The following is a 16,859-nucleotide window of genomic DNA, read 5'->3' as shown; positions in this document are numbered from 1 at the left end:
ACATGTGCGAACTGAAAACAAAGATTTATATATGCATATCTATATAAGCATACATTCTGTATAGAACTTTCCAGAAATACATATATAGAATATATACAAACATTTTCATTCTTGGCATAAAAAGACTGGTGATGGGGAGGCGGGACAGTGAGGAATCTACAGGTAGACACTGCATCCATCAGAAAATGCATTACAAAGGTAAGTAACCTGTTCTTCTGATGGATACATCTACCTGTGGATTCCTCACCTTTTAAATAGAGTCCCAGAGCAGTCCTGCACTCGGAAGAGGGTGCTTGTCTGGCTATACCAAGAAATTCTGCAGCACTGATCAAGCAAAATGGCTGTTCCTCCTCACTTCTGAGTCTAAGCAGCGATGCTTCGCGAAAGTGTGGAGGGAAGCCCAAGTTGCTGCTTTGCAAATATCTACAAAAGGTACAACTCTAGCCAAAGCCGAAGTACTACACTTTGCTCTGGTAGAATGAGCTCTAATGCCCTCGGAAATATATATTTTTGCCACTGCATAGCATATCTTAATGCAAAGAATGACCCACCTTGGTAGCGTTCTTTTGTGGACGGCTTTGCCCTTCATCTTGCCCACATAGCCAGTGAAGAGCGGATCGTCCATCCGAAATACTCTCGTCCTGTCCACTTAGAAGCTCAATGCTCTCTTTGGATCCAGATGGTGCAGCCTTTCCTCCTCCTTGGAGGGATGGGGAGAAGGGTAAAAGGACAGAAGGGTGATGGACAGCCCTAAATGAAAACCACCTTTGGCAGGAAATCCACCCCGGTTCTCAAAACAACCTTGTTAGCAAGAAAAGTGGTAAATGGGGGTTTTACACTTAGAGCTTGCAGCTCACTAACACACCTAGCCGACATGATTGCTACGAGAAAAACAGTTTTAAAAGTGAGGAGCCTCAACAGGCAACTATGTAATGCTTCAAACGGTGTACCCATCAGGTATATTAAAACTAAATTTAAATCCCACTGAGGCATTATAAACTGAGTGGGAGGAAACCTATTAGTCGAACCCTTAAGAAACCTTAGAACTAATGGGGACTTAAATAAAGAGGGTTGGTCAGGTAAACAAATCATTGCCGACAGTGCAGACAGATATCCCTTCACTGTTGCAACTGCGCAAACTTTTTGTGCTAAAGAGAGAGCAAATTGTAAAACATTGGACAAATGGGCCTTTAATGGATCAATGTGCCTCTCCTCACACCATTTAACAAATCTCCCAGAAAGACATTTTTGGTGGCGTGTCGACTGGACGATAATATAACATTCACCACTTCTGGGGGCAGAGAAAAATAATTCAGATTGCCCTGTTAAATCTCCAGGCATGTAGGTGCAGGCTCTGGAGGTGGGGGTGTAGAACCTCCCCTGCAACTGCAAGAGGAGGTCTGGATTGTGAGGTGGACAGAGCGGAGGGCACAGCGAGAGATGAAGGAGGTATGTGTACCACACCCTTCTTGGCCAATCTGGAGCTATTAATATGACTTGGGCTAAGTCTTGGCGAATCTTTCTTAGAACCTGAGGAATCAAGGGTATGGGAGAAACTCGTAAAGCAGTCGGTTGCTTCAGCTCAGCTGAAACATGTCCCCCAATCCTCCCTGCATAGGAAACTGGAGGCTGCAGAAAGACGGGTAATGCGCATTCTCATGAGTGGCAAACAGGTCTACCTGAGGCGTTCCCCATAACTGGAAGAAGTGAAGAACTACCTCCGGATGGAGACGCCACTCGAGGTCGGTCAAAAAGTGCTGGATGAGACTGTGGGCATACATTGAAAACTCCAGCCAAATGGTTTACCACTATGCAAATCTGGTGGTCCTGAGCCCAGGATCAGAGTCGCAGAGCTTCTCTGCGGAGAAGATATGACCCTAGTCCTCGCTGCTTGTTGACGTACCACATTGCGGTAGTGTTGTCTGTCAAGACTTGTACCGACTGACCACAAAGGGAAGGGAGAAAGGCCTTGACAGCCAGGTGTACTGCCCGCAATTCCAACAGATTGATATGAAACGTCTGTTCCTCCGGAGACCAAAGACCCTAGATCTCCAGATCCCTCAGATGCGCTCCCCACCATATAGTGGAAGCATCCGTAACAACTGTGGTCACTGGAGGAAAAAACGGCCTCCCTTGTGAAGTTGTGGTCCACACACCACCATCGAAGATCCACTGCAGTTTCTCTAGAGACTGTTATTGACTCTTTGAGATGTCCACTGTATTGAAACCACTGCCTGTGGGACAATGTTGGAGAAGCCTCATGTGCCAACGTACATGAGTGACCAACAGAATACAGGAAGCGAACAGACCAAGCAGACGTAGGACCTTTAGGACTTAAACATCCGCTCCATTTTGGAACATTGGAATCATAGCCTGAATGTCCTGACTCCTCTGAGGAAGAGGGAAGGCATGATTCAATGTTGTGTCCAATACTGCCCCTAGGGGCAGGAGGCGCTGAGAGGGCTCCAGGTGAGATTTGGGCATGTTTAACGAAAAGCCTAGGTCTAACAACAACTGGGTTGTTACCTGCAAATGATGCAGCACCAACTCTGGAGACTTGGCTTTAATCAACCAATCGTCCAGGTAAGGAAATACCGATACTCCCCTTCTTTTGAGATGCACTGCAACCACTGCCATCACCTTAGTGAAGACTTGAGGTGCGGAAGTAAGACTAAAAGGAAAGACTGGTAGTGCCGAGTCCCTACCATGAACCAGAGATACTTCCTGTGTGACTGCAGAACATCCTGCAAGTCGACAGAAACCATCCAGTCATCCTTGTCCAGCGCAAGAAGCACATAAGCTAGGGTCAGCATTTTGAATTTTTCTTGCTTGAGGAACCAATTCAAAATCCCGAGGTCCAGAATGGGCCTCAAACAACCATCTTTTTTTGGGATCAGGAAATATCTTGAATAACATCCCTGACCCTTTTACTGCTCCGCAACCAACTCCACTTCACCCTTTAAAAGCAGATCTTGTACGTCCTGCTGGGGCAACAGCAGATGATCTTCTGAACAAAAGGTATGCTGGAGAGGGAAGGGAGGATGAAACTCCCAAAAGGGAAGGGCATACCCATGTCCTACAATGCTTAATATGCAAGAATCGGATGTTATTGACTTCCACTCTTGAAGAAAAAGAATTACCCCCTCACGCCCAAGGGTAACACATGCTGCTGAAAGGGGAGAAAACTAGGGCTACTTTCCAAAAAAGGTTCTCAGCGGAGGAAGAAGAGGCGGAGGAGGAAGGTTGCTGGCCGGCACCATATAGCCTAAATCACCCCGGACCTCTGTATGACATATAAAGGGGGTTGGCAGACTGTTGACCGTAGAATTGCTGCCTCCCACGAAAGAAGGAGCTGTAGCTAAACCCTCTATACCTACGGAAAGATCTATAGATCAAGAAGAGTGACTGAAGACCTAAAGACTTAGCTCTGGCCTTGCTCTCCTTGAAGCTTTCAAGCACTGAGTCAGCTTCCTCTCCAAACAATCTGGACCCATCTAACGAGAGATCCATCAAGGCCGATTGTAAATCAGTGGAGAACCCAGATCCCCTAAGCCAGGCATGTCTTCTGCTAGCCTTCAATATACCATTGGCTCTGGCAACAGAGTCTGCACTGTCCGGGCCAGATTGGATGACCTGTGTGTCACTGACTGACTATCATGCAGCAGCTCCTTAAAATGTTCCTGCACATCTTGCGGCTGTTTGGGAACCACCTCCTTAGCTGAGTCCATCAGTGCATGGATATATCTGCCCAACACACGTAGCATTAACAGATTTCAAAGCCTTGCTACATGATGAAATTACTGTCTTAGCAGCCTGTTCCAGGTTTTTTTTCTTCCCTATCTGCAGGAGTCACAGGGAAGGAACCAGGAGCGGCATATAAGAAAAAGAAGTATGGACTACTAGACCTTCAGGTATCGGATGCAGACTAAGGAATTGCGGGTCACCTGGCACAGCCCTATACCTCTTGGCAATTACTTTGGAAACAGCTGGCGTAGACAGAGGCTTCCGCCACAGATCCAGAACCAGCTCTGACAAAGCCTTGAAGCAGAGTAGTAGTTGAGAACCTCAGTCAGGGTGTTGGACTTTAGCTCTAATATGGGCAATTCCAAAAGGTCGGTAGCCTTCTTGATCACACCACGATAAGTAATAACTTCCGGAGGTGAAAAATCCCCAGGTGACAATAAATCCCACTCAGGAGAAGTGTCCAGTCTGCTTGCCCCCTCAATACCCTCAAAGCCATGAGAATGTAAAGGGATCTCTCCTTCCTCTAAATGTTGTTGCTCCTCCAAATACTGCTGCGCCTCCAAGAGCCTTCATGCCTCCTTTCTAGTTCTTAATCTAGACTCCAATTGAGGCGTTGATAAAGAGTGCACTGACGTCGAGGATGTTTGCAGCGGCACCTGTTTATATGGTGCAGGGAAGTTAAGGTTAAAGGCTAAGGAACCTGTGGGGCCCGCAGGCGTACCAACCGGGGTCATTGCCCTGTTAAAAATGCTGAACATAGCCTTTAAAAAGGTAGATGGATCCACCTGAGGAGTCAGGAAGGCCAGATATTCTTGTTGAGGCTAGACCTGACTTGACTCTCGCTCCTCAATCTCCTGGCAACTTTGGTTGAGGAGGAGAAAGGGTGGGACTCACTTCCCAGGTCGCACGGCACCAAGACTTGGAAGCCGGTTACAAAGACTTTGGGCTAGTATCTCGGGAAGAACAACACCAAGAGCTGTGGCAAAGCTGTTTCATACGTGATCTCGAAGACCTATGGAAAGACGACTCCTCTTGATGTCTGGATCTCCCACTGCCCCACTCCTCCTTTTTGGCCTTTGCATGAACAGTTTTGCTTCTCTTTCTTTCAGTGTCTTCGGGTTCATCCTCTGGCAACAAGAGCATTCCCCAAAGTCATGATCAGCACTCAGGCACCAGAGGCAATTTTCATGCAGGTCAGTAAGTGGCATATGACCTCCACACTTTCTACAAGGCTTAAAGCCCGACTTTTTCGGTGGACATATTGTAGCACAAAGAAAACTAGATGAAGAAGCTCCCTCAATACAGTGTAACACCTGGAGAGGTAGAAAAACCGTGAGAGGCAAAGGTGTGGAAAAAGTGAACTGACATCAGCACACCGGCGAGGACTCCTTATGGCTCTGATGATGTCAGATGGAGTCGCGTACGGAGCTGTTCCATTGTGACGTCCTCGTCGACGTGGAGAGCTAGAAACAAAAGATTTCCATTTAATGCTGGTGCATTGGGAATATTCAAAAGGCGAGAAATTCACAGGTAGATTTAGCCATCAAAAAAGATACGTCACACATGTCAGGTATAAAATGCGGATATTTTATCCTGTCTGTCATAAGAAGTGGTGGGGTGGGGAGGAAACAATGCATTGCACCACAGGGAAAGGAATGGGCTATATAGATTGTATTTGGCACGTTCATCACAGTGTATTCCCTACCATAAACTCGAGATCAAATCAGGTACTTACTAGTTCCACTTTACTCACTGGTATTGCCCTCTCCATCACAATTTTTTTTCCAAAGTGACTCGCTGGGCAGTAAGGAAAGTAAAGAAACTTGACTTACTCTACTGCAGAGTAAGGCGGATGGATTAGGCAGGTTGGTAGAGGTTTTGCTATAGAATAATAGAGGGGCCTCACTGATCTCTCTACAGAAGAAGAGCTCCCTTCTTTATTCATCCAAGCAATTATTTAATAGTCCTTTCATTCTTCCCCTATATACACCCATAGCCACCATGATTTAAGCTTTACTTTCTCTCATCTAGTTTTTCACACAAATTCGCAATCCTTTATCCATCCATTCAGTACACACACTATCCACCCTCTTTCAGTTATCCTTTCACACATCCACCCATTTACCCAACACCTATACTCACCGATGCAGCCTTTGTCATCTCCCACACATCCTTTCCTTTCATTCTTTTCACCCATCCTTTCTTTTAACCTTCCATTCTTTCACGTTTCCATGAAGCCATAACTTTTAGCATACATTATATGTGCTTTTGCTGAGTTGCAAATAGAAGAGGTCATAAGTAACCCAACCACCGCTGTAGCTGCAAGGCAGGGGGTTCATGAATCCGATCACGACAACGCCCTTGTAGCTAGTAAAAATAATTGTCAATAAGCAAACAATGTGACTTACCAGCACTCGTCCTTGTGTCTCCCCCTGCTCCATCTGCTCCTGCAGCAGTCAAACTCGAGTTGGCTTCACTTGTTGGTGTGGCTATAAAGAAACAGTATACAGTTTTTAGATGCCAGGTCCCATTCTTATTTTTTTAAATACAAAAGTGCAACTATTCGGTTAGCACTGCAGTATCTTCGGTCAAAAGTATCACTCTGGGCATCTTGTTGGAATGTTAGAAAAGCTAGGTAGTCAAGCCAACCAAAAGCTTTGCTTAACAGAGGGGCAGAGCTGTAGCCTATGATTGACGATGACTCAGAATCACTGAAGAGCAACGAAGGCATGGAATTCAAAATGGTCAATGAAAGACAGAAAAAAAGAACGCACGGATAACAGGAATTAAACAAAACTTGGATAGGGGAGTTGGAAAAAAGGGAGACTGTATAAAAAAGTAAACGAGCCAAAATTAAAAGTAGTATAAAAGTGGGGACAGGTAAAAGATAGGACAATAATAATATTAAATAACAGGATTTATTGGGATGAGCAGAGCCATCAGCATCAGCGCTGGTAGTCAGCGCCTCCCCATCTCCTGTGGGACCCGGCGGTGCAGTGCCCCTCTTCGTACCCTGGGGTGCAGATGTAAGATTAGAAAGAAGATTAAACAAAATACATTAGTGGTGCTGTTAATTTCCACAAAATGATTATGTAACAGGCAAATGCAATAACATATACAGGGAGTGCAGAATTATTAGGCAAATGAGTATTTTGACCACATCATCCTCTTCATGCATGTTGTCTTACTCCAAGCTGTATAGGCTTGAAAGCCTACTACCAATTAAGCATATTAGGTGATGTGCATCTCTGTAATGAGAAGGGGTGTGGTCTAATGACATCAACACCCTATATCAGGTGTGCATAATTATTAGGCAACTTCCTTTCCTTTGGCAAAATGGGTCAAAAGAAGGACTTGACAGGCTCAGAAAAGTCAAAAATAGAGAGATATCTTGCAGAGGGATGCAGCACTCTTAAAATTGCAAAGCTTCTGAAGCGTGATCATCGAACAATCAAGCGTTTCATTCAAAATAGTCAACAGGGTCGCAAGAAGCGTGTGGAAAAACCAAGGCGCAAAATAACTGCTCATGAACTGAGAAAAGTCAAGCGTGCAGCTGCCACGATGTCACTTGCCACCAGTTTGGCCATATGTCAGAGCTGCAACATCACTGGAGTGCCCAAAAGCACTAGGTGTGCAATACTCAGAGACATGGCCAAGGTAAGAAAGGCTGAAAGACGACCACCACTGAACAAGACACAAGCTGAAACGTCAAGACTGGGCCAAGAAATATCTCAAGACTGATTTTTCTAAGGTTTTATGGACTGATGAAATGAGAGTGAGTCTTGATGGGCCAGATGGATGGGCCCGTGGCTGGATTGGTAAAGGGCAGAGAGCTCCAGTCCGACTCAGACGCCAGCAAGGTGGAGGTGGAGTACTGGTTTGGGCTGGTATCATCAAAGATGAGCTTGTGGGGCCTTTTCGGGTTGAGGATGGAGTCAAGCTCAACTCCCAGTCCTATTGCCAGTTCCTGGAAGACACCTTCTTCAAGCAGTGGTACAGGAAGAAGTCTGCATCCTTCAAGAAAAACATGATTTTCATGCAGGACAATGCTCCATCACACGCGTCCAAGTACTCCACAGCGTGGCTGGCAAGAAAGGGTATAAAAGAAGGAAATCTAATGACATGGCCTCCTTGTTCACCTGATCTGAACCCCATTGAGAACCTGTGGTCCATCATCAAATGTGAGATTTACAAGGAGGGAAAACAGTACACCTCTCTGAACAGTGTCTGGGAGGCTGTGGTTGCTGCTGCACGCAATGTTGATGGTGAACAGATCAAAACACTGACAGAATCCATGGATGGCAGGCTTTTGAGTGTCCTTGCAAAGAAAGGTGGCTATATTGGTCACTGATTTGTTTTTGTTTTGTTTTTGAATGTCAGAAATGTATATTTGTGAATGTTGAGATGTTATATTGGTTTCACTGGTAATAATAAATAATTGAAATGGGTATATATTTGTTTTTTGTTAAGTTGCCTAATAATTATGCACAGTAATAGTCACCTGCACACACAGATATCCCCCTAACATAGCTAAAACTAAAAACAAACTAAAAACTACTTCCAAAAATATTCAGCTTTGATATTTATGAGTTTTTTGGGTTCATTGAGAACATGGTTGTTGTTCAATAATAAAATTAATCCTCAAAAATACAACTTGCCTAATAATTCTGCACTCCCTGTACTAGTATGATCAACTTTCGTTGAGTTGGCTATACTCCTAAAAATCCCTAATACAAATTTCCTTAACAAAAACTAAATTTGGAACTAATGCATTGCATTTGCAATGAATGATCTTTCATTCCATTCTCATTTCTCAAGGCCCCTTGCTGGCCCAGCTGGGTCTCCTTTTTTGCAATGCATGCATACTTGCATCACTGTGAAATTGCTTGGAACTGTACAAGCTACATAAAGTCACAGTGACCGCTAACTCACTGATAGCACTAACTCCCTATGGAGACAGAGGAGTCTGTATGACAATGGCTTCTTATATAATCGGCCAAAGCAAGTGCTTACGAGTACAATGATGTAGCACCAAGCACCTGCCTCGCTCTAACTGGATCACATAAGAAATAACATTCTTAACATAAACTAAACATAACTTACCCTTGAATGGAAGCTGCATGCTATTTGGAAAAAAAAAGTTAGCATTGTGGAACATAAACACAATAAAAATATAATGCTCACCAACCGGATCTCAACGCCTAGCAGGTCGAGCAGGTCCTGCTCGCAATTGATGATATCCACCCAGTGGTGTGTCAGCTACTAGGTGGTGTGCTGGACCTGGGTGGTGGCCCTGCCCAACCGGCACAATCTAGCCCACTGGTGCCGATGCTCCCACAGGGGGTAACCACTTGAAGGCCTGCCTCCTGCTGCTAGCATGGAGGGGAGGTGGCTCAGCACATAAAAAAACAGTGCTGCCACCTTCTCCCAGCTCAAGTTCGGCCAAGGCTGCACCCATTGATGGTTGCACCACCCACAAGGAAGGCAGCCGATGTTGCCCCGCTGCTCTGTCATGGTGCTGGGTGGGGTACTGGGGAGGAGAAAAGAAACAGGAGGAAAAGGAAGGAAGAAATATGGGAAAAATAAACAAAAATACAAAAAAAGTCACAAAAAATGAAAACACTAAAAATAATGCGACGCAAAAAGGCACACTAATACAATAAATAAAAAATAAGGATAAATCAAGTGTGGGGTGAAGGATTACAAAGATTGGGAACAGATTGAAGTTGAGGGCCCAGCACCATAAACAGAATGAAAAACAAGACGGCAGCACCCAGGCGAAACACGTGGTGCCGTTTGCATGCAATTTTGAAAAAGTGTCAGCTATAGCAGTGGAAATCACCCTAGACAGTGGAGGAACTGCAGAGATTTTTGGGTTTTGCCAATTTTTACCATAGATTTATTCACCATTTCTCCTCCCTGGTTTCGCCAATCACAAAACTACTATGTAATGGTGTCAAGTTCCAGTGGAGTACAGAGGCAGAGCAAAGTTTTCAGCTTTTAAAAGAGATATTTATAATTGCCTCTATTTTACAACATCCTGGTCCCATGCTGCCATATATAGCTGAAGTCAATTCCTCACAAGTAGCAGAGGGTGGGGTTCTTTCACAGAGAGATAAGACCATCAGCAAGCTACATCCTGTGGCATATTTTTCACACAGGTTGAGTCCGGCTGACGTAAACTATTCCGTGGGTGACAGAGAGTCACTGGCAATAATAAAGGCCTTTGAAGAATAGAGATATTATTGGTTAGGAGCATTGCACACAATTGCGTAACAGACCATAGGAATTTAAAGTTTCTGAAATCTGCCCTAGGTTTGTCATTGTGACACCTTCGTTGGACTCAATTTTTTAATGATTATGATTTTATAATCCAGTTCCGACCTGGTCGGCACACCAGCAAGGCTGATGCCTTATCCCGGCTGGGTTATGAGGGTTTTGAACAGACTAAGGAATCCCCTTATGTTATTCCTACAGAAAGAATTCAAGAGCCTTTGTGTAGAGAAACAGCTTTTGTAGCAAAGAGATCCATTGCACAAAAAACTAATGAGGCTGATGTTACTATCCAAGCCAATAAAGGGCACAGAGTCAATGACCTGGTCTACATTCAAGGGGGGTTACTCATTCCCCCTAGCACATTACAATAAGCGCTACTTTGGTGTCATACATAACTGATGGCTGGTCACCTGGGAGTAAAGAAGACTCTGTAATTGATTAGGCATCACTTTTGGTGGTCAGCCAGGTCTGTGGTCAAGAAGCAATTTGTACAGAACTGTGCTATTTGTGACCACAGTAAAAGTACACATCAAGCACCCACTGGTTTCTTTACTCTCCTGGTTACTCTCCTAGCTCCGTGACATACTGTTTTTTTGGATTCTGTGGTAGATTTACCTAAAATTGAAAAGGGGTATAGCATTGTCTTGCTGATGGTGCATAATTTGATGAAAATGGCTCATTTTACTCAGTTAAGATCTCTACCTACATCCAAAGAACTAGCAAATATTTTCCTCCAGGCAGTAGTTTGGTTAATTGGGGTGCCTTCTGTATTAATCTCTGTTTGGGGTCTTCAATTTGACTCTAAATTCTGGAGGAGCCTTTGTAATCTGTTAAGTGTGAATGTTCGTTTATCCCCTAGTCATCATCCCTAAACTGATGGACAGGCAGAGAGAGTCAATCAATGTATGCAGTTATATCTTAAATGTCAATTGTTACATGATACGTCAGACTGAGTTGATTTTCTGTGGGTGGCTGAGTGTGCAATGATGCAGTGAACTGTTCAATTAATTTTTCTCAGTTCTATTGTAAGAATGGTTATCATCCTCGAATGTTAACAATTGACCCAAAAAGTGTCAGAGGTGCCAGCAGTACAGGACTTTGTTAATCATTTACAAGATATACAATCCTGTGTACAGGACAACCTAGATAAGTCCACAAACATCATACAAAAAGTAAGCTGACAAGCAATGTAGTCCAAGTCCATCAATCCAGAAGGGGTAGAAAGTATGGTTGTCCAATTGTAGTATTTGTATAAAAGGCTCGTGAAAATTCCAACCATGATATATAGGACCATATAATATTATTAAAAGGGTAAACGGCGTGGCTATGAAACTGGAACTGCCAGCAACATTAATGATACACCCTGTATTCCATGTAGCCTTGATGAAATTGATGAACAATGAACATGAATTTGAGGTTGAAGCTATACAGGAATCAAAGAGAGCACAAAACAAATTATGTTATCTGATACATTGATACCACAAGGCTACAGCTATTTTTGAGCTAGGAGCTGTGCCAGTTGTAAAGCCATGCGCGACCTGGGGGGTGGGGCGGGGAGTTGCTTGCCATTCTAGCTCTCTAGCAGGCTCGCAACTTCCTGTCCTGTGATTCACCTTGGCATCTTCCTTACTTTTTGGATCCTCAATATCCTGGATCAGGTCAGGGTCCTATGTAGCATCTTCTTGATGTTACAGTGGTGTTGGCCTCTTTGGTGGTTCTGGCACTGCAGGGGAAAGTCATAGGCATTCTCAAACTCTGCAAAACTTTGAAAGACAAAATCAGAAATGAACAACTATTGGGTAATGCGATGCGCTCATGACTAATTAAGGCTGATCTTATTAGATTTTTGGAATTCCTGGAAACTTGCACTTCTCGTGGACTCTTGTACTCCAAGTTAAACTTGTGTGTTGAATGACAAAAGTACATAGGAATTACTACAAAAAAGACGGAGTAATGTATGCATTATCTGAGTGTTAAAGGAATGATGACTTACTACCCAAGCATGATGTAATGCTATATTTTCTTATGATTTAGAAGATTATTTTGACTGTTCAAATATTATTTTCCTTCCATGTCTGTAGCATCTATACATGCATATTGTGCCTATATAGCTGCATTGTATTTTATACTAGATTCTTCAAGTCATTCTGCGACTACTTATAACTTAGGTAGGTATGAGTGTTACTCTAGAACATATACATGAAGAGTGAATAGTGATGGTGGACATGTGATTTACAGATATAATTTGTATCCCATAGTGGGTGTAATCAATTTCAGAGATCTCTACTCCAGCTCCTAAAAGATTCTTCTATCCAGGACAGGGAACAGGTGGGATAAAAGGGAACTTCAGGTAGAGTAGCTGCATTATAGGATTGAAGGGTAATAGAGAAAATCTGGCTTAATATTTGAATAAGGACTCTTATTTCATTTATTATTTATTTTATAGGAATTGAATCAGAGACCACCAAGTTTGGCAGACATACCTAAAGAATCTTCTGAGAACAGGAGTGGTGTTTGTTTCTCATCCATTATCCTCTCACCTGTTGGACTGGAGGAGCTTTGGCTGGGTAGTTGGGCTCTCCTCGTCTAGTAATTCGAGTTGGGACAATATGCCGCTTCTTCTGTTCACTCCAGCAAAACTTCAGGTGAGATCTTGACATGTACTGCTTTTTTTTAACAGGAAAACTCAACATATTACCCTTAAAACTGCTTTACAGGCAGTCAAACTAAATTTAATACTCAGCCTTGGATTAAGTTAAAAAACTAATTGGGATTGTTGTTAATAAAGCTGCCAAGGAAAGAGCAAGTTTACATCCTTTGCTCATCTTAAGATTTTATTAAGCTAAAAACAAGGGAAGCACTTGATGAAAGCTGTGTCTCTCAATTTTGAAAACTTATACTACAAACGTAGAGCTATCAAGAAAAAAACAATCATTAATAAACATCTGTTTTCTTGATTAAAATATGCTGCTTAGCTAGCTGTGTTCATTTTGATAGCTGTACCTTTGAGAGCCTAAATATATTCATTTGAGTTGTCACCCCAGTGTTCAGAGTAGCATGTAGTGGTTTGGAATATTGTGCATAAATACATAGGTTTATCTGAATTTGGGCCAGCCATATTGCAAATGTAAAAAAAACATAGGGGGTCATTACAACCCTGGCGGACGGTGTTAAAGCGGCGGTAAGACCGCCAACAGGCTGGCGGTCTTTTTTTTAGTATTATGACCATGGTGGTTACCGCCATGGTCATCCGCCGCTTCTCCGTTCCACCCGCCAGGGCGGAGATGACCACTGGGCTGGAGACTTGGGTCTCCAGCCCGGCGGTCGTCACAATACCGCTGCCGGTATTTTGACCCGACTTACCGCCGTGGATTTCCAGCGGTAGGAACCACCATGAAATCCATGGCGGTAAGCACTATCAGTGCCAGGGATAGGGGTCTCCCCCACCCCGCATCCCTCCTCTACACCCCCCACCACCCCAGCCAACCCCCAAAGGTGGCAGGGCCCCCCTCCCCACCCCGACCCCCAACATCACATTACTCACACACAAACGACACGCACGCAGACACCACCAACACACACATGCACACACACCGACATACATGCCTACATCCACACACTCAGTCAGACACGCACACATACATACAGACATACATACAGACATACATGCACTCATTCCCAAAACACACAACACACCCGCACACCCCCATGCACCCACACAACACCCCCCCACCCCCCTCCCCTAACGGACGATCAACTTACCTGTTCCGTCGATCCTCTGGGAGGGGACGGGATCCATGGGGGCTGCTCTGCCGACACCACACCGGCAACAGAACACCGCCGTGCCGAATCACAGGACGTGATTCGCTGGGCGGTGTTCTGTTGGCGTGGCGGTGAAGGTGGAGCAACCTCCACTTCCCCGCCGCCCGTCAGTATGGCTGTTGGCGGCTCTCCGTCCTAAAAAGGACGGAGAGCAGCCAACAGTCATAATACGCCGAGCGGCAAACCGCCACTACTGGCGGTATCCGCACGGCGGTCCCTCAGCGGTCTTGTTAAAAGACCGAGGAGGTTGTAATGATCCCCATAATCCCCAAGCTTATCCTCAACAATGACCCGTCTGCCCTCTGACTCATTGACACACCTGATTGTTGCAGCACTGCATTTCTTAGAAACCAGAACCAAATACCTTTTTTGTTGAGAAAAGTATCCCTCATCAACTCATAGTGCACTTGCAACTGTTGTAGCCTCCTCTGCAGCCAAACAGATTTTCTGGACCATGACAACATTTATATTCTAGCTTATTATCTTGTTTTACATTTACCTTCCAAATTATATGTCTAAAATCAGATAGTTACAATCGAAATACAAACAATATTGATGAGGGAAAAATAATAGGCACCTCACTTAGACCCGTTTCTGATATTTTGTTGCTTGTAACCATTTTCACTAATTCTGACCACTTTTTCCTCCTTCATCTTGCAGTAGTTTCTTTTCTACCCATTTTTTATATATTCCCAGAGTCCTAGTTATCAATCTGAAAAACATATTTTTAACCAGTCTTAGCTACATCCACTCCATAACCACTACCGAGTCACCTCATCATTAGGTGACTCCTAGTTCCAGCCCTGCTCTCATCTTTCTATTGCAACTGGAATTAAATGGTCTGGATTTCAGAAAACTATTTAGCCGACTTATCAACAGTAAGAAGTGTGTCACTTTGATATGAAACGGGGACCTTTTAATTTTCCAGAGTACAAAGGTTTTACTTTTGCCTTCATATCATAAAACCTCAGGCCATCTAGTGAAACTATTGTTTTCTATTCTCATTGACCAGAATTTTGCAGAACCTATATTAAGGGAGAACTTTTGTGCCTATAATATGACCTTTTTAAAATCACACAGGATTTTTTTCTTTAAAACTCATAATACTGGCAATACATTAAAAAATGTTTTGGTTGTACTCAACAATGGTGGAACTTAGAAGTTTTTGATTATCCTTTTCATGCTGTTTTTCCTCCTCATCTTTCTTTAGAGTATCCTTACAAAACTTAATAAAAACAATATTTGACTTAACAAGTGTTGGTTCCTTCAGGGATACCTATACAACAGAGATTATTCTTTCAAGATCTACTGTCAAACAGCTCCATTTTATTTTGTGTTTCATACTGAGGGACTCTTCCTCCTTAACATATATTTCTAGTTTCTACAACAAGGCGTTGACCATGGAGATAAGTTCCCAAATAAAATATTTATTTCATGAATTATTGTTAAGTTTGCTTTAGATACAGAATTGGGAAGTCTTTGAAATGAATCTCATTAGTCAAAGAGGCTCCAAACATTTATTTCCTTTGATGTTAAAAGAGGATCCTACTTCATGAACAGCTAAAATATAGCAGAGGACAACAATCAGCTTATCTACACAAAATAATTTTTCATAATGAGAATGAGTATCTCTTTTCTGAATAACCAGATTCACTAGATAAAAAAGTGTTTGCTTTAATAAAGAATCTCTTTCTGGACTATATTTTCCTAATACTGTGCAAAGGCACTTAATATTAATTGAGTCTGTCTGGGGATATTGTTAATTAAATTTTCTAATAAAGAAGGCGTGTTTGCTGTCAATATGGCTAGCCACTGAACTACTTTATGAGTTATGTTATCTATTTTTGTTCTGGAATCTTATCTGCATCCTTAATCCTAATACATTTTTGAGATTTACTATCAGACCTTTATTTCCTGTCCCTTTTTTAAAATAAAGTCTGTGGCAAATATAAATGCTAGGAAAGAAGCTGAAAAGGTATCTCTTTTTGTCTTTGTTCTGACAGAGAAAAGGGACTCTGTGATACCCCACAAATTCTTAAGTTAGTAACATCTTTCAATTGCCTTAACATTAGGACTGCAATGTCTTGAGCATCTCTTTTCTTTGTCAAAAATGTGTAATATGCTTGCTGTGGCTGTACATGCAAAACAGATTATGTTGCTTAAGCAGTTCTTGCTCCTGTCACAGTTCTCTGCACCCCAGCATAGAGGACCGAAGCAGCATTACAATGTTGAAGACAGTTAACTTGCTGTATGAGTTTCCAGCACTTCATAAATGTCAGCTCCATTCATTGAATTTAAACTGAACCCTGTTTTTAGGAATGGAAACAAACACTCTAAGGAAGTGTTGAGAAATTACTAAACATGCACTCTGTCATGAGAACTCAATATGAAATACGTTTGACACTGCCATGGAGTAAGGGGAACAAACTGCTCAGCAACAAAGAAACCTGTACCACTGCCATACATCTGCAGTAACTGTGTTGCCCTTATTTCTCTGACTGCACTGCACTCTGAAGATGTCACCCTGAGCCCAACAGAAGTCTCCAACATGTTTCATGTATGAAGCCCAGGAACAGATGGAAATGTTAATTTTAGCAGTTTGTCACTGCCTTCAAATAAAACTATCTGTAATTGCTGTCTACTTGCAGAAAGGCATGGGTAGATATGAAATGGGAGTGGACTGAAAGACCTATCATTCACCAGTCATTAGTCTGATGCCTCAGAATGTGGGCAGTGGATTATGCACCAGTCCCACAGTCTCTGCACCTCAAGTAAAAGTCTATCCTCATCTGCTCAATTCTATTTGGAAGCTGGTATGGTAGAACAAATGGTACTGTTTCTGCTGTAACTGGTAACTGGCAGCTTTCACCTCTCATACACAACTGTTATCTGATTGTATTTGTTTCATAACTCATGGAGTCCAGATATGGAAGCACAAAGGGGGCCACCTTCAAAAGCCATTAGATATAATATTACATTAAGCTTTTCAACAACACAACAATAAGCTACCCAATTCA

Source organism: Pleurodeles waltl, chromosome 1_2, assembly GCF_031143425.1.
Source record: "Pleurodeles waltl isolate 20211129_DDA chromosome 1_2, aPleWal1.hap1.20221129, whole genome shotgun sequence".
Classification (NCBI taxonomy): domain Eukaryota; kingdom Metazoa; phylum Chordata; class Amphibia; order Caudata; family Salamandridae; genus Pleurodeles; species Pleurodeles waltl.
Note: the sequence above shows the minus strand (reverse complement) of the source record.